The 20,915-nt window shown below is 40.9% G+C and overlaps 1 protein-coding gene and 1 long non-coding RNA gene across 6 annotated transcripts in view; one reads left to right on the top strand and one right to left on the bottom strand.

Annotated features, from left to right (window-relative positions):
- Positions 1-5,530: 5,530 nt before the first annotated feature.
- Positions 5,531-8,541, bottom strand: LOC132767406 (uncharacterized). 2 transcript variants are annotated; one of them, XR_010909309.1, is made up of 2 exons: positions 7,980-8,541; positions 5,531-6,179 (listed from the first exon to the last, which is right to left on the bottom strand). It is a non-coding gene; the product is annotated as an uncharacterized lncRNA (long non-coding RNA). The 2 variants fall into 2 exon arrangements; XR_010909308.1 differs by having other exon boundaries at positions 8,163-8,541.
- A 186-nt stretch (positions 8,542-8,727) lies between these two features.
- Positions 8,728-20,915, top strand: part of KDM4C (lysine demethylase 4C) — a 276,898-nt gene continuing 264,710 nt past the window's right edge. For 2 of the 4 annotated variants that reach the window (XM_060762302.2, XM_060762301.2), the window contains exon 1: positions 8,728-9,037. The gene's annotated coding sequence lies outside the window, so the exon portion shown is untranslated. Of the gene's footprint in view, positions 9,038-9,058; positions 9,146-20,915 lie in introns of those variants that run through there. The other 2 variants (XM_060762305.2, XM_060762304.2) reach the window with 2 other exon arrangements.

Below are 20,915 nucleotides of genomic sequence, written 5' to 3'. Positions count from 1 at the left end.
AGGTAGAGAACGAAGGAGAGAAGGAAAGAAAAAAAGGAAGGAAGGAAGGAAGGAAGGAAGGAAGGAAGGAAGGAAGGACAGAAAGAGGAAGCGAAGGAAGGAGGGAAAGAAGGAGAGAAAGAGGGAGGGAAGGTTGGCCACAGCAATGCATGGCAGGTACAGCTAGTCTTTTATAAAAGGAGAGCCATGACAGACCGAAAGGGTGCAATCAGTTGTGAAGAACATTGTGCAGCATGGCCAACAAACTGCTTCCCATGCCTTTTGCAGACACTCATTATCCAGTTTTGACAAAACCAAGAGATTGAATGGCAATTTTTTAAAATTAAATCCCAGTGTCATTTTAATAAAACCTTAAAATTTGCCTTCCATGTGTCTCCTTGTCCTGTGACCAACATAAGCACTCTATCCCAAAAACAAATTGCACATACTGCAGGGCTTTCTACCACCAAGATGATTTTGCAAGACAATGTTCACCTGAACCATTTGATTCCAATGAGAAAGAAAGACCGCCACCTAGTGAGTACTAAAACACACACCAATTTTGTGAAGTGAAAATAGAGTGAGAAATCCTGACTAATTCTATAAAAGCGGTTCAGTACATTTACAATGAATAAACAGAATCATGTCAATTACTTCAAAGCTATTTTTCCCGAGAGGAAAGGCATGTCTACTGGATGGTTAAATAATATATTTTGCAGCACACGATACAAAAGCAGGGAATGCATGATTAATGCAAGAACAGTTTCTTTGATTAAATATTTAATGTGTTGTTGAAGGCTTTCATGGCTGGAATCACTGGGTTGCTGTGAGTTTTCCAGACTGTATGACCATGTTCAAAAGGATTCTCTCCTTAGATTTCGCCCACATCTATGGCAGGCATCCCCAGAGGTTGTGAGGTCTGTCAGAAACTAGGCAAGTGAGGTTTATGTATCTCTGTGTGGAATGTTCAGGGTGGTAGAAAGAACTCTTGTCTTGTCGAAGGCTTTCATGGCTGGAATCACTAGGTTCTTGTGGGTTTTTTCGGGCTATAGAGCCATGTTCTAGAGGCATTTCTCCTGACGTTTCGCCTGCATCTATGGCAAGCATCCTCAGAGGTAGAGGTCTGTTGGAATTAGGACAATGGGTTTATATATATCTGTGGAATGGCTGGGGTGGGGCAAGGAGCTCTTCCCTGCTGCAGTTAGGTGTGAATGTTCAGCTGATCACCTTCATTAGCATTTGAAGGCCTGCCTGCGCCTGGGAGCAACACCTCCCAGCAACAGATTTTCCCAGGCGCAGGCAGGCCTTCAAATGCTAATGAAGGTGATCAGCTGAACATTCACACCTAACTGCAGCAGGGAAGAGCTCCTTGCCCCACCCCAGCCATTTCACAGATATATATAAACTCATTGTCCTAATTCCAACAGACCTCTACCTCTGAGGATGCTTGCCATAGATGCAGGCGAAACGTCAGGAGAAATGCCTCTAGAACATGGCTCTATAGCCCGAAAAAACCCACAAGAACCTAACTCTTGTCTGTTTGAAGCAAGTGCGAATGTTGCAACTGGCCACTATGATTAGCAATGAATGGCCTTGCAGCTTCAAAGCCTGGCAGCTTCCTGCCTGGGGAAATCCTTTGCTGGGAGGTATTAGCTGCCCCTGATTTATTCTTTTGTGAAATTATGCTGTTTTCTGAGTGTTCTTTATTTTCTGTCTTGATTTTAGAGTTTTTAAATACTGGTAGCCAGATTTTGTTCGTTTTCCTGGTTTTCTTATTTCTGTTGAAATTTTCCACATGCTTGTGGATTTCAATGGCTTCTCTGTGTAGTCTGACATGGTGTTGTTAGAGTGGTTCAGCATATTATCTGAGAATACAGAAATGCTGGATCACTCTAACAACTACCATGTCAGGCTGCACAGAGAAGCCACCGAAACTTGCACTTTGAATTGGGACCGGAAGCGTATCAGCAGCCAATGGAGCTGCTTTAATCAGAATTGTAGGGATATTATTCCACTGTAATTGTCATGGTTCTGTCCTATGAAATCCTGGGATTTGTAGTTTGATGAAACATTGCAGCACTTTCACCAAAAACTCCAAAGGCTCTCCCCAACATTGCAAATCCCAGGATTCCATAGGATGGAGGCATGGCAGTTAAAGTGGAATAATGATCCTACATTTCCATCATGTGAATGAGACCAAGGACAACTAAAGCCTTGGATAAGTGGACAAAGACAATTGGATTCTTCTTGAGATCACAGAAAGTCTTCTTCCAAAAGACATCAAGGGATGATTTTTTTTCTTTCACCAAGCTCCATTTTTCTTATCATTTTCATGTTGGTGGCCAAAATTGTAGATACATATATATTTAACATGCTGATGGTAGCTGATGAGGCCAGCCTATCTGCTCCCTTACTTTGTTCTACTGTTCATGTACACTCAATAGTAGATTCTGGAGGTAGCTGTTTACCTTCTCTATTGCAAAAGTTTCTCTATGTTAACTAGCAAAACCTAGCAACTGACTTATTGAAAGACGAATATCAGTTCTTGTAATTATAGCAGCTACCCACAATAATAAACAGATTAAGTGCAAGATTATTATGTATGCTACAGTCCATGTTTACATGCCCTGAAACATGATTTACAAATTATATTTAGTTACAAGATAGAAGGATGAATGTTATATATAATATGATAAGCAGGCTAACAAAAATGATGCACTTAAAAGTCTTATAGGAGAAAGGTGGGAACTCAATTTCCATTTCCTTTTATTATTTATTTATTTTAAATATATTTTTAGTTTTAATGTAAGTGGTGGAAGGACAAGAGGAAGGGACTGGTTTATAATAAATTGTCTAAGGAAATGTATAAACAGGATTAAAATTGTTTATTATATGAAAGGGGATCTGTATCACGTGTAAAATGCAATACTTATACTCAATAAAATTATTATTAAGGAAAGAAATGTGACTTTTGTAGAGACAAAAGTGTCTGTTTGCTGCATTTTCACTGCCATTTGATACTTTGACATGCAACTGGGGAGAGGGAGACCAGTGTGCAAGGACAATTTGAAAGCAAGGCTGACTTGCTTCATAGACAGATTATAAGCATGAATTTGCAATGCTGAAAACATATGGAAACTACCTATCTAGGAATTTATTTAATAAAGTTGGCCCTCCATATTTGCAGGTTTGACTTTTGTGGCGCAGCGGGATTGTGGCACAGCTGGCTGAGTGTCAGCTGCATTAAGATCACTCTGACCGAAAGGTCATGAGTTCGATGCCAGCCCGGGTTGGAGTGGGCTTCCAACCGTGTAGCCTGTTGTCGACCTTTGCAACTCGAAAGACAGTTGCATCTGTCAAGTAGGAAAATTAGGTACCACCTTGTGTGGGGAGGCTAAATTAACTAATTTATGAGGCCATAAAAAAGACTCCAGCAAAGCACTCCAGCAAAAGCATGCGGGGAATGTGGAAGTACTTCATCAGTGTCGCAGATGGATGATGAAAGCTACAGCTTCCCTGGCGGCTAGAAAAGTTAAATAGCCTCTGTGTATATCTGTATACGTTGTATGTCAAATTTGCATTGAATGTTTGCCATATATGTGTACACTGTAATCCGCCCTGAGTCCCCTGCGGGCTGAGAAGGGCGGAATATAAATACTGTAAATAAATAAATGAATAAATTTGATTATTAGCAGATGTGATTAAAACGTTCTGTCCAGGGAAATTATGCTATGGCCAACTTCTGCTAGATGTTGATGCTGCAGGAACTAGATATTCCTTGACAGAAACAGCAACACCTCTCTAGGAAACTCTGTCCTCTAGTACAATTCTATCAACTTCTAGCAGAAGTTGACGATAGAATAGCACTAGAGGACAGAGCTTCCTAGAGAGCTGTTTCTGGCAGAAGTTGACCATAGAGTTGCACTGATGGACCTATAGATTCCTAGAATAGTGTTCTTGCATATGTGTCACCCCAGGATGAACACCTTCAGAAGGATACTCTTGGATCAAGAGTAAGGTTTATTTTAGGCCTACAGAGAAGCAAAAAGGAAAAAAAGAGACCACATTCATGTACCAACCTATCTTGTATAGGTGTATCTTAGAATAATGTTTTATAATTCACCTTATCCCTATTAGCTAGCATCATCGCTGCATGACCCTCCTAGCCAATGTTGGTCAGGAGAGCTGGGCTTTTGCTTGATCACACCATTCTCTAAACATGGTCATGTGTGCATTTCAGCCAAAAAGTGGTTACAGTCACACACTGGCCACTATTTGGGTCATCCAATCATGAAGCAAGGAGGAGGGCAGAAGCCTGAGCATTCCTTGCATAATGCAGCAATCTCTGCACAAAGGGGTTTTGAAAAAAACAACAAAAGTTTGATTTCTGTCTCACACATAAACAGTGCCATTCTCATTTTTGCAGAGGTCCTGCAGAAGATACTTTACCTGTGTTTTCTAAAAAGGGAAATCATCCTGTTTTGCAAGCTTTGCAAGTGCTGGTCTATTATCAGTAAACGTTTGATTTTATACCCATTTTATATACCTGTGTCACATAAAACTGCTTAGATGGAAAGAAGTCATGAGGTGAAAGGTTTAAGAAGCTCCTCATCAGAGGCTTCTGTAGACTAAGGGTGTAGAATGAATGCAGATTGACACCACTTTAACAGGAATGTCTTGCTGCTATGGAATCATGGCAGTTGACATTTGGTAAGGCACCTTCACTCTTTACCAGGGAAGCCTAATGAGAAGGTTAAAGACCTTGTAAAATTACAACTCCTATGATTCCATAGCATTGAGCCACAACTGTTAAAGTGGCATCAACCTACATTCATTCTATAGTGTAGATACACCCTATGTCTACTTATTCAGAAGGAGGATGATATTCCAGCCTAACATAGCTATGTTGAAATAGTCATCAAAAGCAGAGTTATGCCTTTGATTAGGCAGTTCACTAGGAAACTATCCTGCCCCTACTTTAAGTTCTGCACTTTATTTTGGGCCTCTTATTGGTATACTTTCAACAATAGTATCCCCAGACCTCGTTTATTGTTTTTGGCACTTCCATTGGCTTCTTTTTAGAAATTTGGAACATTGATCCTGTACTTAGCTATATTTCCTTTATCCCACCCATTTTGTTTTATGATGTTTTTATTACTGTGTTTGTTTATTATATTATTGATTGATTTTAATTGTGTTTCTGTTTTTATCTGTAATTTTTGGGCTTGTCCCTCTGTAAGCCGCTCCGAGTCCCCTAGGGGAGATGGTGGTAGGGTATAAAAATAAAGTTATTTATTATTATTATTATTTTCTTTGTTCATATGTTGCTGAGCCCACAAATAAAATTGAGCATTCTTAGGGACAATAAAGGCAACACCTTTACATAGCAGGCATGATTAAACATATCTGTTACCTAGGATGGCATTATTATTTGGCAGATTAAGACTAGGTTTCCTTTTTCATAAGCCAACAAAGTATTTTGGTCAGGCTGCTATTAAGAGAAAACTGAGGAGTTAGGCAAAGGGTTTGAACTACTTTTGAAACAATTCAATATTTTGAGATTTTTTAATAAAACGTATCTTTACTAAACACAAACACACACAGGCACATTAAAAATAGATATAAAGGTTAATAATAATAACAAACTAGAAAATGCTAATGTAAAGAAAAATAAAATGGGGGAGTCAACAGGGTTTAGCATTTAATACCTCTGTTGTTTGCCTCCCAAAGCAACTTCCCCTTGTGAAAACATACACGGGTGGGTCAAATATTTTTGCCTCCTGTGTCATAAAAACATTCAGGTTTATCATCAGTCAATTGCTTGGGAACCCACTTAGCACACACTTTGTGATATCCCAAGTCAGCAATGATTCCTTGGGCAGAGCCATATGAGACGTTCAATGCATCAGCAACATTCTGAACTGTTAACCCATCTGTCTTCTCAAATCCATTCATCAGCACGTTCTCGATTTGCATCTGTGACTGATGTTGATGGCCGACCGCTACTTGGTTTATCTGCGATTTCCATTTCTCTGTTTTTGAACTTCTTCACACAACGCCGCACATTGCTGATGCCCATTACAGTGTCCCCATAAACATTCTTCAAGCGATGATGGATTTCTTTAGGTGCACAACCTTCTTTTGCCAGAAATTCAATGACGGCTCTTTCTTTTAGCTTCTGATCCATGGTTCTAATCAATCTGAAAAGAAAAGGCTGTATCAGTAGAGTAAGGTTACCCCTATAACATCATGCATAGATAGTCCAGGAGCTGGGAAAGAAATAAAAGTTAGAGCGATTAAGGCATTACTTTTTGACTGATGCTGGTGTGTGTATGTGCATATATTACACATTTTCTTTATTTTGACAAATAACCTACATGTTATATTTTCCTTATTTTGACAAGTAGCCCATATATATGTATACATAGAGAGATACAAATGACACACATACACAGTGTTATTTGGACAAATAATCTACACATACACGCATGTTTACTAGGCTTGGTTGATCAAGAAAAAATGGTTCTAAACTCGTTTCGTATATAGGGGCGCTGGCGTTTCGATTTTAACATTATTTCTCAAATTTTCTTGAAAAAAAGATCGGAAATAGCAAAAATCTGAATAGCTTCGTTTACTTCGTTAATTGAAGGTGCCCCTCCCCCCCTGTTAGTTTAAAATCTCGCAGTTTCCATGGCCTCCCTGGCGACAAGCGGTGATGCAGTTTCCCCCAGTGGCCGTCAAGAAGAGCTGGGCGTAGCCACGCCCACCTCATTCCCCTGCCATCCATTGCCATTTGTAGTCACCCAGGGAAGGGAAACTGTGAGATTAGTTTTAAAGTCTCGCAGTTTCCCTTCCCTGGGTGACTGAACGGCGATGGATGGCAGGGAAATGAGGTGGGCGTGGCTACGCCCAGCTCTTCTTGACGGCCACTGGAGGTGTAGCCACGCCCACCTCGCCCTTCCGCATCACCGCTTGTCGTCAGGGAGGCCAGGGAAACTGCGAGATTGTAAAACTTGCACCAGACATCCAAAAATAGTTACGAAAAATTGGGAAATTGTTTCAATTCGTAATTACTCCTCACACTATTCCTGCGTGGCTCGATATTGGATCAAAAGGTAATTTAATAAGAATTCATTACGAGTTTAGAAACTTGCGAACAAGATCAACCAAGCCTAATGTTTACATGTTTTACTTATTTTGCCATATATGTCAAAATAAATAAAGCATGTAAACTTCTACTTAACATGATTTCTACTATTATTCAAGCATGATTTTAAGTATTTTAAAAGCTCAGGGATAGCATGGTACCACTACACTCTATTTCATTGGGAAGCTGATGAAGAAATACACCATACAAACGATGTACAGGCCCTCTAAGAAAATCCAACAAATGCTACGTTCAGCAAAGGACTAGAGGGATCTTCTCACCTCTGCAGGAGCCTACCGGATACCATGCAGCTGTGGACAAGTCTACATAGAGACCACAAAACGTAGCATTGTCCAAACACGAATCAAGGAACATGAAAGGCACTGCAGACTACTTCAACCAGAGAAGTCAGCCATAGCAGAGCACCTGATGAACCAACCTGGACACAGCATATTATCTGAGAAGACAGAAATGCTGGACCACTCTCACAACCACCATGTCAGGCTACACAGAGAAGCCATCTAAATCCACAAGAATGTGGGCAATTTCAACAAAAAGGAAGAAACCATGAAAAGGAACAAAATCTGGCTACTAGTATTTTTAAAATACTAAAATTAGGGCAGTAAATAAAGAGGAACACTCAGAAAACAGGAATTCCAGACAGTAAACAATTAGGGCCAGATAACACCTCCCAACAAAGGATTCCCCTAGGCAGGAAGCAGCCAGGCTTTGAAGTTGCAAGGCTATTCAATGCTAATCAAGCTGACCAGTTGCAACATTCATATTTGCCTCAAACAGGCAAGCGTTCTTTCTCCCAACCTGGACATCCCAGGGATATATAAACCTTACTTGCCTAGTTTCCAACAGACACCTCAACTTCTGAGGATGCCTGCTACAGATGTGGGCGAAACGTCAGGAGAGAATGCTTCTGGAACATGGCCATTCAGCCCGGAAAACTTAGAACAACCTAATAATTATATTTTTTTCAAAATAAGAGATCTTTGTAGTGTTCCTGACTGTAGTCTCTCTCACCTACCTCTCTATGAGTTACCACTAGAGGCCCCTGTGTAAATGTCACCTAACGTCGCTCAGAAGTAAAAGGAAGGAAAAGCACCGAGTATTTCCTTCCTGACAGGACATCACTTCCCGACTCACCACGCCGTGCGCCGGCTGAGGAGGTCGCGCATGCGCACGGCAAACCCTCAATCACACCCCTTCCCATCCCCCACCAAGAAACTGACCATACAGAAGCATCCTCTCTCTCTCTCTATATATATATATTTATATGTGTGTGTGTGTGTGTATTCCTAACTCTAAGCACTATGTAACATCCAACGTGATTGGGCAGAAAATGTAGAGGGCGGGTCGGAAAAGGCAAACGACCCTTTTGATTGGCTCGCGGGACCTTTCTTCCACCTCCCCCTCGCCCTCACGCGCCGGGTCGTTCCGAAACCTCACGCCGGCGTCCGCGCGGCGCGTGGCCGACCCGTATGACATCACGCGCGTGACGACACCAACCAAACCAAACCACGCCCTCCTCTGACTTCTCTCCCTTTTGCTTTTGGTCCGTTGCTGTAGGAAGGGGGGGGGGCGCGTGCAGGCAGGGCGTGCCTTCTCCTGTCACGTGACCCCACGCCGAATCTCGAGGACGCCCGCCGGCTCAGTATGCGTCACGTGACAAAGAAATATCTCTCTCTCTCTCTCTCTCTCAGAGTGGTGGGAGGAGCCAGAGGAAGCGTCCCTTGCGAGAGGGGGAGCGCGTCGCCTCAGACGGGTGACCCCCCGCGCATGCGCAGGCGGCCTTAGCTGTCATCCGCGTACGAAACAACAAGTCCGACTTGGTCGGACGCCACAGCGGCAGCAGGGCCTTGGAAGCTCCGGCGGCACCCTCTCGAGGCACAGGCCGGACAGGTGAGGGCGGAGGAGTGGTGGCCGAGGAAGAGGCTGGGGTTGCCTGGCCTTCCTCCTCCTCTTCGTCCTCTTGAGGGGAAAACAGCCTTGGTGAGGCAGGAGTCACAGGTGGGAGGAGACGCTGAGGAGAGGAGGGAAGCCGGTGGCCCTGGAGATGGATGGAGGGCAGGAAGGGGAGCGGGGAATGTGTGGGCGTGTGTTTAGACCAGGCATGGGCGAACTTGGGCCTTCCAGGTGTGTTGGACTTCAACTCCCACCATTCCTAACAGCCTCAGGCCCCTTCCTTTTCCCTTTTCGCTTAAGCGGCTGAGGGGGAAAAGGAAAGGGCCTGAGGCTGTTAGGAATGGTGGGAGTTGAAGTCCAACACACCTGGAAGGCCCAAGTTCGCCCATGCCTGGTTTATATTATATATATATATATATATATATATACCTTATACTCTCACCCAACATATTCAACTTGTATGCAGAACACATCATACGATGTGTGGGGCTTGAGGAATGCAAGGCTGGGGTGAAAATCGCTGGAAGAAACATTAACAACCTTAGATATACAGATGACACCACTTTGATGGCCGAAAGTGAGGAGGAGCTGAGGAGCCTTCTAATCAAGGTGAAAGAAGAATGCGCAATAGCTGGGTTGCAGTTAAACATAAAAAAACTCAAGATTATGGCAACAAGAATGATTGACAACTGGCAAATAGAGGGAGAAAATGTGGAGGCAGTGACACACTTTGTCTTTCTAGGTGCAATTATTACTGCAGATGCAGACTGCAGCCAGAAAATCAGGAAACGCTTACTTCTTTGAAGGAGAGCAATGACCAATCTTGATAAAATATTGAAGAGTAGAGACATCACACTGGCAACGAAGATCCGCATAGTCAAAGCAATGGTATTCCCCATAGTAACCTACGGATATGACCGCTGGACCATAGAGAAGGCTGAGTGAAGGAAGATAGATGCTTTTGAACTGTGGTGCTGGAGAAAAGTTCTGAGAGTGCCTTGGACTGCCAGAAGATCCAACCAGTCCATACTTCAAGAAATAAAGCCTGACTGCTCATTGGAGGGAAGAATAGTAGAGGCTAAGATGAAGTACTTTGGCCACATCATGAGGAGAAAGGAAAGCTTAGAGAAGACAACTATGCTGGGGAAAATGGAAGGAAAAAGGAAGAGGGGCCGACCAAGGACAAGATGGATGGATGGCATCCTTGAAGTGACTGGATTGACCTTGAAGGAGCTGGGGGTGGTGACGACCGACAGGGAGCTCTGGCAGCGACTGGTCCATGAAGTCACGAAGAGTCCAAAATGACTGAATGAATGAACAACAACAATAGATGGGTACTGTGAGGAATTGTGGAAGTTGAAATCCAAAACATCTGGAGGGCTGAAGTTTGCCCATGCCTGCTGTAGATCACCATTAGCCTTAATGCTTTTCTCTTATCGCCTACACCAGTGTTTCTCAACCTGGGGGTCAGGAACCCTGGAGGGGTCGCAAGGGGGTGTCAGAGGGGTCACCAGAGACCATCAGAAAACACAGTATTTTCTGTTGGTCATGGGGTTTCTGTGTGGGAAGTTTGGCCTAATTCTGTCGTTGGTGGGGTTCAGAATGCTCTTTGATTGTAGGTGAACTATACATCTCAGCAACTACAACTCCCAAATGCCAATGTCTGTTTTCCCCAAGCTCCACCAGTGTTCACATTTAGGCATACTGAGTATTCGTGCCAAGTTTGGCCCAGATCTATCATTGTTTGAGTCCACAGTGTTCTCTGGATATAGGTGAACTACAACTCCAAAACTCAAGGTCAATTCCTTCTAGTATTTTCCGTTGGCCATGTGAGTTCTCTGTGCCAAGTTTGGTTCAATTCCATTGCTGGTGGAGTTCAGACTGCTCTTTGATTGTAGATGAACTATAAATCCCAGCAACTACAACTCCAAAATGACAAAATCAATCTCCCCCAACCCCACTAGTATTCAAACTTAGGTGTATTGGGTATTTGTGCCAAATTTGGTCCAGTGAATGAAAATATACCCTCCATATCAGATATTTGCATTACGATTCAGAACAGCAGCATAATTACAGTTATGAATTAGCAACGAAAATGATTTTATGTTTGGGGGTCACCACAACATGAGTAATTGTATTAAGGGGTTGAGGCATTAGGAAGGTTGAGAAACACTGGGCTACACGCATCACTCCAGTATTTTAATTTTTGTAGGAGCTGGAGTCCCAAGTACCTGGAGGGCCGAAAGTTTGCCCATGCCTGAGATAGGTTCTGTAGGTTTGTTCTTAAATTAAATTTGTATGTAAGTCAGAGCAGGTAATGTTTAAGTATAACTTCAGTCGCAAATATATATTTATATGTATGTGTGGATGTGTATTTTCCGCTGCTCTGGAAACTAGCACACAGAACAATGGTTTCAAACTACAGTAGAGAAGATTCCACCTGAACATCAGGAAGAACTTCCTAACTGGGAGAGCTATTCAATAGTGGAATTGTCTGCCCCAGAGTGTGGTGGAAGCTCCTTCTCTGGAGGCTTTAAAATAGAGGCTGGATGGCCATCTTTCAGGGGTGGTTTGAATGTGATTTTCCTGCTTTTTGGCAGCGGGTTGGATCGGATGGCCCATGAGATCTCTTCCAACTATGATTCTATTTGTGTGTGTGTATAGGCTTTGGATAGCATAAGGAAGGGCCAACACCCCTGTGGTGTTTGATTTGCTGTTTGTGCTCCTGTTCAGAAGATTTCATTACACTGTCTGTCCCTATGATAATTGGACTTTGAAAAATTTGGCTTGATGTGGAAACAAGGATTGATGAGAAACCTTCATTGGAGACACCTTTTCCCCATGATAACTCTTTCAGGAGTGAATTTCCTTTCCAAGGGGTAGATTTCTCTCACTTCCTGTTGCCTCATCCTTGTTCTTAACTATGAGTCATTTGTAATGTGGATGTTTGTAACTCAGGGACTGCCTGTATTCCAATATTGTCCATGCAGGTGGTTTCAGTGTATGCAAACTTTGTTTAATGTACAAAATTATTTAAGATATTATTTATAAAATGACCTTCAGTCTATGTGTGTAAGGCAGAGCTTTCCAAACATACCATGTTGGCAACATACTTTGAGGCATGCATCATTTGTGACAGTGATGCAATTTAACTAGGTTAACTAGGTTAAACCGACCCCTCATGGGAGATATGGACACATACATAATCTGTAATAGTGAAAAATGTGGGGATGCATCATATTTTATTTATTTATTTATTTATTTCCTGCATTTATTAACCGCCGTTCTCAGCCCTAGGGCGACTCGTGGCGGTGTACAGCACATAAAAGACAATTTACAATGAGCCAAGACAACAAAACTAACATATCACTAATACACAACATCTAATTAAACTAAAATAATCCGCTCCGTCTTATCGTGGAATCATAATCAATCTCGTAGTCGTAATCCATTCCGGTTGTCATTTCCAGTAACATAGCACTCAGTTGAATGCCATCTCGAAAAGCCATGTCTTCAGGCCCTTACGAAAGGCCATAAGGGAGGGTGCCTGTCTGATGTCAGCAGGGAGGGAGTTCCACAGCCGGGGGGCCACCACCGAGAAGGCCCTCTCTCTCGTCCCCGCCAGACGTGCCTGTGAGGCAGGCGGGATCGAGAGAAGGGCCTCCCCAGATGATCTCAAGGTCCTCGTATCATATCTCATGTCTCATATCTCATGTAAACCTTTGATTTACATTTTAAAAAATATATGTGATTTATTGCTTAATTTACATGAACTCGTTACATTTGTGCGACACATCTACACATTGTACCCGACACACTACTGTGAGCGGCACACAGTACAGAAAGGTCTGGTGTAAGGTGTATATGAAACATGAATATTTTTTTCTGTTTCCAAGATACCCATTATGTATTTGCAAGTAATCCAACATTTGAAAAAAACCCCTGAAATATGGAACAATTCTGTTCCCAATAATTTCAGATACAGCTAACCTATAATGTCTTCATCTGTGGCTGTCATTGGGATTGGGCTGTCTTTTCTCAGCTCCGATGAAGGTGAAGTTAAAAATGTCCTGATGAAAATACTGTTTGATGGTTTTGTCAGTAAGGTGTAATGAATGGAGAAAGGCCTTTTGATTTGCTAGGAAGCAGTAGTCCTCAGGCTTGACTGGATAAACAGACTACCTGTTTAAGAATAGATTGTGGGGAAGGAAAGATGGGCAAAAACTGGGAGTCAAACAAAGTACACACACACACACACACATACACACATATATAGTTGTCTTCCTAGCCATTCAGTGGCAGATCTTAAGTTCAGGAGCTCAGCAGGTTTTCAATCTCAACTCCTCTGAGACTTAAAAGAGTAACAAGGAAGATGCTTGCCATTATTAGATTCTTTGTTTATTGATTTTCTTGACAAGATTTATTTAGAGAAGGTTTATCATAGCCTTCCTCTGAAGCTGAGGGAGTATGAATTGCCCATATGTTTCCATGGCTGAATGGAGATTCGAATTCTGGTCTGCTGGAATCCTGGTTGAACTCTCAAAGCATTACACCACATTGGTTTTCACTTTGCTTTAATTTCTGAGACCATGGTAGTATTCAGTTATGTGGCTTGTAAGATTTAGATGTGCATTTTATGTTCACATTGCCAGGGGTTTCTTGTATTAAACTTGCATATCTTTTGTCTTTTAAAATGTTGATCTTAAAGTCCCATTACTTCTCAACAAAATTTGTGGTGTGCAAGTTTGCTTCTTCTTGTGGTTTGAACCCATAGTGCACTGAAAGAGCACAGCATCCTTTTGTGTGTAGCAATGCCAAAGATTGATAATTGGTAACAGATTTTTATAAAATATATAAATGAAAAAAAAGTTTCTTTCTCAATCTCATTGAAGCCAAGAACAACTAGTCAGAGAGGAAAAAACAAGAGTTCATGACAAGTAACAGTAAGCTTTTAGAAAGATCTGCCTGCATTTAATTATTTCACCAGTCTGTTTAATTGAGACGACAGTTAATTCTCCTTCCTGTTAAATGCAGCACACATAATTCGATTTTGAGATCTAGCAAAATATTATAACAACTTTAAAAATAGAAGAGCGTGGAAACTGGCTGTACATTTCAAAGAATGAGCTCTGTAGGATCCCAGTAGAGTTGGACATTGGTTTCCATTTCAGCAGGGAAGTGAATTTGATTTGGGCTTTACTCTGAATTTTAAATGAGTCACGGTGCTGGGACATGTTCAAGGGACAGGATTCAGAACCTTGGATAGCTCCTTTAAATTTCTGGTTGGCAGATTTACGACTCTACTGACCTGGAAGCTAGCAGCTGGTACTAGATCCCAGGGCTCTTCTCCTACCTTAACTATTGTGAGGAGATGTGATGATTAGGAAACAGTGATAATTAGGAAAGGAAACTGGAGGGCTTCTGCATGGAGAAGGTCCTGAAAAGTTAACGGGATAGGGAAAAGGAAGAGCTGTTCAACACCTTCTTTGTCTCAGTCTTCTCTCAAAAGGAGAGTGGTGTTCAACCTAAGCAATAGAGAGTGGGTGAGGTAATAGGGGAAATACAACCCCAAATTCAAGTTTCCAGGGCCAGATTAATTATATCCAAGAGTATTGAAGGAACTAGCAGACGTCATGACATAACCACTGGCAATAATATTTGAGAATTCTTGGAGGAGAAGTCCCAGCAGACTGGAGGAGGGCAAATGTTGTCACTGTCTTCAAGAAGGGAAAAAAGAGGACCCAAACAATTACTGTCAAGTCAGCCTGACATCAATACCAAGAAGGATTCTGGAGCACATCATTAAGGAGGTAGCCTGCACTCACTTAGAAAGGAATGCTGTGATTCCTAAAAGTCAACATGGATTTCTCAAAAACAAATCATGCCAGACTAATTTTATCTCTTTTTCAATAGAGCTACAAGCTTTGTAGATGCAGGGAATGCTGTGGATATAGCATATCTTGATTTTAGCAAGGCTTTTTACAATGTCCCCCATGACCTTCTTGCAAACAAACTAATGAAATGTGGGTTGGGTAATGCTACTATTAAGTGGATCTGTAATTGGTTAAGCTACCGAACCCAAAGGGTGTTCACCAATTGTTCCTCTTCATCCTGAAAAGAAGTGACTAGCGGAGTGCCACACGGTTCGGTCCTAGGCCCAGTACTGTTCAACATCTTTATTAATGACTTGGATGAAGGTTTAGAAAGCCTGCTTATCAAGTTTGCAGATGACATCAAATTAAGAGGGATAGCTAATATTCCAGAGGACAGGATCAGAATTCAGATGACCTTAACAGATTAGAGAGTTGGGCCAAAAATAACAACATGAATTTAAACAAAGACAAATGTAAGATACTACACTTAGACAGAAAAAAGGCATGAGTACAATCAATGGTTTCTAAGATTCAGATGTCCTAAGCTGCTAAATGACTTATAGGTTAATAAAAGATTATTACCATTCTGGGCCAAGTTAAACAAGCAAATCTTTTATTGAGGTCCCAAACCATGATAGTCACCAGTTTTGAATCTAAAGAAGGAGGCCTTAGTCTTTTCACAAAAAAGCAGATTAAAAGGGCTGCTCAGATCAATTAACTAGTTAAAAGAAAAGGGGTGGATCCAATATCATCTTCATGCTAAGAACCTGAGTGGTGAATGAGCATAGAATATTTTATGTTAAATATTTATATTTCATTCTTTGTTGTTAGGGAAGAGGCCTAAATCCTCTAAAGGCACCAGAAACTGTCCGATCTTGAAAGTTAAGCAGGCCTGGTCCTGGTTACTACTTGGATAGGAGACTAGCAATAAATATCAGGAGCTGTGGGCTATATGTCAGAAGAAGGAACTGGTGAAACCACCTCTGTATATTTGCCTAAGGAAACCCCATGAAATTGATGAGGTTGCCATAGGTCAACCGTCAGCTTAAAGACACATGCAAGCCCACATACATAAAATCAATGAATCTAAAAATAGTTTAAACAGATGAAAATCATACCAAATCATATAACAGCTTAAAACAGGTTTGAAATGTTGAAAAAAGTTTAAAGCTGTGTGCATTTTGGAATAAATTAGTACCAATTGGGCCTCCAAGGGGAATGCATGCTACAGTTGTGCTGCCATCACCAAGAAAATCCATTCTTATTATCTTCCACATCACATTGCCCCTGCTGGTGAGACACAGAAAAGCCCATTTTAGCTGATTTTAATTCTTAAGCAGGTATATAAAGGTGTATTAATGAATAGACTTGGAGTGCTGAGTTCTGTTGATGAATCAAGGTCTGTTAATCACTATAACAGCAGGAACTATCATAAGATGAACGGATGCTTTAGATATTGGAGCAGAAATTTTGCTCCCCTCAACCTGAAATGGGACAGGCAAAAAAAAGTAATAAAGGTAATTCTACTGGTCATCAGTCCCATTGATCCTGTATCTTTGGTCTTCCCATCCCAGGAAGGGTTTTAGGAAGTTCTGAACCATGTTGATGGTTTTTTTTGGTCAGGTGCAATTAGGCAGAGAACTTTACTAGCTTCTGAATGTAGCCATTCATGTCAAAAAGCGGGGAGGCACTTCCTCTTTTTCCTCTGCTTCAAAATGGGTTGAGAAGCTCTGTTGCACCCTGGCTGTTAGTAATGACATTGAAATAGTTGCTCTTTTCATATATTAAAACTAGAATTTTCCATTTGCCTCCAGAAACAAAGTAAGTTCCATTTCTCCACTTGCAAAATTTATGATTAGGCAGCGCCTTTCAATGAAATCTGAATAAGTCTGTAAGCAAATCTTTACGATCAATTTATCAAGGAAAATAAAAAGCAGTGGGGAGGAGAGAATGAAGAGGAGAAGCAAAAAATCTGACTTTATGTAGCAGGTCACATAACTAAAATGGGATAAAGAAGAAGGTCTAGCCTGAAATAGGTTAAACTCACTAAGTGTCATACAGCCTTCAGGTCCAGTTTTTAGTACCATTTAGGAATTGATTCAGAGGGTTTATTGTAGTTAAGAGTAAGAATTGACTTCAGACCATAATATCTATTTTCTCAGTTTATAAAAATACGCAACCCAGTAATTAATCATATTTATCTCCAAGTCTAGGCAAAACACACGTTCCTAAGGTATAAATAAGTTCGTGGCATTGAAAAAAATAATTTTAGCATGAATTTTTGTGGATAACAATCCACTTCCTCAGATTCATGAAGTTTAATAGTCTACATTATACATAGTGTATATCTTTGTGGCTGTGGGATTAGAATGATAACATTCAAAAGGGCACTTGGCATATAACCAACTGACAGTAAGGCAGATAATTAATTGAAGCAATGCACCATTTTTCTAAGCAGTTAAATACTCCTGAAGTGTTAATCATTGAATTTCACTTTCAGGAAAGTGCTTGATTGTTTTAATGCCAGATGGTGCTCATTCATTTCATAATTTGTTTTATAAAAAGTCTGTATACAAGAGTAATGTGAAAACCAGCCTATTCAGACACATACATTCTTCTCCCAGTTCAAATCTTTGGTGACAGACTGGAATCTGTGAAAGTATCTTGATTCAGCGTTTTCCCACTTAAGTCTTCCCTTGATATTTCTTTGAGATCAGTGACAAAAAGGTGTTAGAAGACTGAGATGTTCTGGTACTGGTTTTTGTGTTGCCATTTTTAACATGATTGTTCTGTTTGCAGAGGGGCATAATTGACAAAGGATGGCTTATATCACATTAGGAAATAAGCAAGTGAGCAACCTCTTCATATAGTAGGTTATTATGCCTACTATATGCCTACTATTATGCCTTCTCATGGTACTACTTCAGTTGATGGTTGGGACTGAGTTGGCATATGAATCTGTCTATGAAGTTGTGTAAAGTTGGGGGCTATCTGTAAAGACGCATAGACTTGCTACCCAGATCCCATGAAATGGAAGTATTAGTGTCTAGTGGTTGGATTTCATAGTCTGAGCAGTGCCAGCTGCATGTTTTTTTCACTTAATTGGATTGATACTGCAACTTGAGACATGCCTGCTGTAAATTCATGATTTGTCCGTCTCTGTTGGAACAGATGCGGATGTGTTGAAGATGCTAACTGTAGCTTTTCTGGTCTGTTCTGGGCAGAAGCTAGAAGCATATAAGGACATGTGATAGCATGATTTTGATAAAACATTATGTTTATATTCCTATTATACAGATTCAGTCTGATGTTAGAACAGAAGTTATTTAGTTCTAGTGGAATTTGTCAAGATTTCTGCTCATGAATCCAGGTGATAAACAGGCCATTAGTGCAGCTCAGGTAGAGGAAGGTCTTTGGGGAAGGAAATGAAAGTGTTGTACTTGGTCAGCCATGACTATGCTTGTGAAATGGTGGTACCATTGAAATGTTCAATAACAATGACACTCATCTGAAGGTTCATCTTATTCTGAAAAGTGAATTCATTATGGATTAGTACAAAGTGATAGATTTTGTTGGCTTAATAAACTAGAACTATGAGAAGTGGAAGTAAATTCACTCGGCACTCACAGTGGCCGGAAAAGAAGTAAGTCTGTAGTTCCTTTTTAGTAGCTTGGAATACTAGTGGCATTTGACTGGCATCCTGCTCTACACTATGCTGTCATAACAATAGATGGGCAACAGTGGTGGAAGGATGGAAAAGGGCTCAGATGCAATGTCCGTGAAGTAAGCAAATCATGGAGAGAGATACTGAGCTGAGTTGATAGGCTTCTCACCACCACTGCATGACTTTAGAAAAAGTGCAACCTGTTAGATAATATATCCAAGTACCACAAAAGTGATAGCATTTGAGTATCAATGAGAAGTTAGCAAACAGTCTCCAAATTTCATCAGACTGTGTAGTTCCTTCTTGAGGGGTGTCTGTTGACAGATTTGTAAGAAATGATTCTGAAAAGTTGTTTCTCAGATTAACCTGTTTGTGGCCAACTGATTCATACCTCAGTGTCTCCAATTTTCTGCCTGCCTACCTTTCTTGGATTGCACTCTGTATAGATGAAATTACCATATTTACCTGAGTCTAATGCACCATTGAATCTTATGGGCACCTCAATTTTCAAAATCCTGAAACCAAAAAGAAAAAAGAAAAAAAAAGAAAGGAATATAATGCGCAGTGCCAAAAAGTGCACTCTTTGAAATATGGCAAAAAAGGGCACCTTACAGTGGATGCAAGCTTAGAATTATTTCTTTAAAAACAATATAACACCAAAGCTTTTAGCAATGGAAAAGAAAACCTTGGGGTGCACCTATACTTCAGAATGAATCTACTTTAACTGCCCAGTCTCAATGCTATGGGGTCATGGTGGCTGCCAAAGAATTCTGATGCCTTTCCAACCTATAAATCTCAGCATTGCATAGCATTGAGGCATGGCGATTACATTAGAGATGGCGTCCCTCAAATAGGAGCTCCAGGTGCTCCTGAAGTAGTTTCCTCTTTTGCTTTGGCTCAGCAATAAACCATATTATGCAAATCTAATGTGCACCCTAATTTTGGGAAGGTAATTTAGCCAAAAAAAGTGAGCATTAGGTTTGAGTAAATACAGTAAATGATTGTTTAGATTGTTTTCTTGATGAAGATCTTACATTGGTTGTTGCAGTGGAAGCATTCTAGGTAGAAACCCAGTTCTGCATTCTGACTATCAGGAAGGCTTCAGATAGGGTCTTCTTTCTGTAGCACTGAGTAGGGTGTTGCTCTGTGTTAGTGCAATGTCCACTGCCATGCTTTGGAGACTGATATGGCGCTTTTATACTGGTTCACTGCTTGGAAGAACTAGCTTGATGTAATGGGTTGAATGTTGGACTGTGACTCTGGAGACCTGTTCACCCATGGAAATCCCCTGGATAACCTTAGGCCAGTGGTTCTCAACCTGTGAGTCCCCAGATGTTTTGGACTTCAACTCCCAGAAATTCTAGCAGCTGGGAAACTGGCTGGGATTTCTGGGAGTTGTAGGCCAAAACACCTGGGAACCTTCAGGTTGAGAACCACTTCCTTAGGCACTCTCTGCATCAGTGTAAAGTAAAGGCAAATCCATTCTGAACAAATCTTGCTTGGAAAGCACCATGAAAGATTCATCTTAAAGTCACCATAAGACAGAAATGATTTGAAATTACACAACAATGAACATTTGAAGGAACCATAGTTGTTTAGCTGGTCCTTGATTTCTAGCTGAAAAGAAAAAGACTCCAGGTCAGTTGGAATTTTATTAGGTGTGGATTTGATAGGGCAGAAAGTTAGGTCCCAAGAAAACAGAAATAGATTAGACAGGCTAGATTAGCAATATTCTTGTGTTCTTGTGGATTTTAAGACCTTAAGAGAAGCCAAATGTTCTTAATTGAAGGCTTTTCTTGTCATGGAGAATTCTTGTGCAGTGTAGTCTTGTGGATTGGTTCAGTATATGTTTACATCCGCTCTGGTAATACCATTATGGAAACCAATAGTTCTGCCCACAACATCAGAGTTTCTTTACTTCTCATGTAATACGTGCTTTCTTTTCCCAGCAAAACTCTTCTGCATTCTCACAGAGAATTTTTTGTACAAACAGGTGGGTAAAAAGCTGAAATAAAAATGACAATGTGCAAAAACAAGTGTCAGAACACCTTAGTCCTAAAGGACATTCCTATCATCACTCTCCAAATGACTGTTGCAGAATAAAGAAGCATCAAGAGAAGAATTGAATAAGAGATTGCGGTACTGGGATACATTCACTAATTGTAGTCTATTACCAATTGTTTGAACTGGCAAAATATTTTCTTAGCTTATATATTAGTAATAGTTTGGTTTTCATATCAGACTTTCACCATTCTACTCAGAAAAGGGGATAGACCCATGGAAAAGTTGATGCAGATTTTTGGGTTGACCTTTTGACTAAAATTTCTAGACTTATAAT

The sequence above is a fragment of the Anolis sagrei genome, chromosome 2, assembly GCF_037176765.1.
Source record: "Anolis sagrei isolate rAnoSag1 chromosome 2, rAnoSag1.mat, whole genome shotgun sequence".
Classification (NCBI taxonomy): domain Eukaryota; kingdom Metazoa; phylum Chordata; class Lepidosauria; order Squamata; family Dactyloidae; genus Anolis; species Anolis sagrei.
This window is presented reverse-complemented; position numbering and strand designations above follow the sequence as displayed.